Below are 2,134 nucleotides of genomic sequence, written 5' to 3'. Positions count from 1 at the left end.
TACCTTTCTACCTACATAAGAAAGGAGGAACACGGCAGCAGGCCTACTGGCCCATACTAGGCACGTCCTACTCAAGCCCTTTAACAAAAATATTTACTCAAGGAATAAGCTTACATATGCTTATTAGCTAATGCTCAAGTTCCACTTTAATCCAACCTAAATTTGAAGTTACCCAAGGTTTTAGCTTCAATAACCCTACTAGGTAGACTCTTCCACTTATCAACTTCTCTATTTCCAAACCAATACTTTCCTGTATCATAAACTTAACCAATTTGAAACCGTTATATCGGGTTCTTTATAGGAGGGTTACTCTCAAGACCTCAGTCCTCTATACTCACCTTCCACTCTGTTATTCTTATCTGAATGTTTTCTAACCAATTTATATCCATTGTTTAATATGGAGACCAGAACTGAGCTACATAATCTGAGGCCTTACTAATGATGTATAAAGTTGTAATATAACCGCTGGACTTCTGTTGCTTACACTTCCTGATACAAATCCCAGTACTCTGTTTACCTTATTACGTACACTTAGGCACTGCTGTCATGGTTTCAGGTTCCTGCTTAGTATAACCCCTAAGTCCTTTTCGCATTCTGTTTGTCCAAGTTCTGTATTATTTAATTTATAAGTACTAGGGTTACTTAGAATCCGGAGCTTCTGAACTTTACATTTGTCTACACTGAGTTTATATTTGTCACTTTTCAGACCATGACATAAGCTTGTCTAAATTCTCCTGAAGTTCAGTGGCATCTTCCTCTGAATCAATTATCCTGCCTATTTTTGTATCGTCAGCAAATTTGCTCATATCTCCTGTTATTCCCTCATCAAGGTCATTGATATATATTATAAACAACAACGGGCCCAAGACTGATCCCTGCGGAACACCACTTGTTACAGATCCCCACTCGGATTTAACCCCATTTATGCACACTGTGTGCTTCCTGTTGGTGAATCATGACTCCATCCATGACAATACTTTCCCCCAGTACCATGAGCTGCCACTTTCTTTAACAGTCTTTTGTGTGCTACTCCATCAAAAACTTTACTAAAATTCAAATAAATAATGAAGATTGAGACACTTATGCAACATATGGGAATCTTTATTTAGGAAACGTTTCGCCACACAGTGGCTTCATCAGTCCAATACAAAGTAGAAAGGTGTAAGGGGAGGAGAAGTTTGAAGTAATCAGTCCCTCAGCCCGGAGTCGATGTGTTCAGTCCATCAGTCTTGTAGAATGGACAGCATTGAGTCGTAAACGTGGCTTATATACTGTAGTGAGGTGAGGGGAAGCAGGTGGAGGCGGCGTCAAAGAATTCTTCAACACTTGTCCAACCTTTGGACGAAGACCTACTTCGACTTTGACGCCGCCTCCGCCTGCTTCACCTCACCTCACTACGGCCCTATGCTGTACATTCTACAAGATTGATGGACTGAACACATCGACTCCAGGCTGAGGGACTGATTACCTCAAATTCCTCCTCTCCTTACACCTTCTGCTCTATATTGGACTGATGAAGTCACTGTGTGGAGAAACGTTTCCGAAATAAAGATTGCCATATGTTGCGTAAGTGTCTCAATTTTCAACTTGTCGGTTTTCAAAACCATTCATCACAAATAAATAATATCGGATTCTTTATCATTAACAACAGCTTCTAAAACTTTACTGAAGAAGGTTAATAAATTAATATGCTGAGTATCATTAATCAAATTATGCTTATCAAGATGGCTTCTTATATCATCAGCTATAACTGACTAGTAATTTGCCTAGAGTTGAGGTCAGGTTTATTGGGCGGTAATCTGACGGTGATGACTTATCCCCTGATTTAAAAATAGGAATTACATTGGCCATCTTCTATATATCAGACACTACACCTGTTTGAAGAGATATATTAAAAATGTTAGTTAACTAATGGTTCAGTCTGTCTACTTGTTTGATAACTACATCCCTATACCATATACATTATAAAAATTAATTACTGGGATATTATTAGTGTCTTCCTGTGTGAAAACCGAGAGGAAATAATTATTAAAAATCGAGATTATTTCATTCTCCTTGTCAGTGGGATGTCCAGAGTTTTAAGATGGTCCACTTTTTCTCTGACCTTTCTTCTATATACCTGGAAAAAAACAAA

Source organism: Cherax quadricarinatus, unplaced genomic scaffold, assembly GCF_038502225.1.
Source record: "Cherax quadricarinatus isolate ZL_2023a unplaced genomic scaffold, ASM3850222v1 Contig671, whole genome shotgun sequence".
NCBI lineage: Eukaryota > Metazoa > Arthropoda > Malacostraca > Decapoda > Parastacidae > Cherax > Cherax quadricarinatus.
This window is presented reverse-complemented; position numbering follows the sequence as displayed.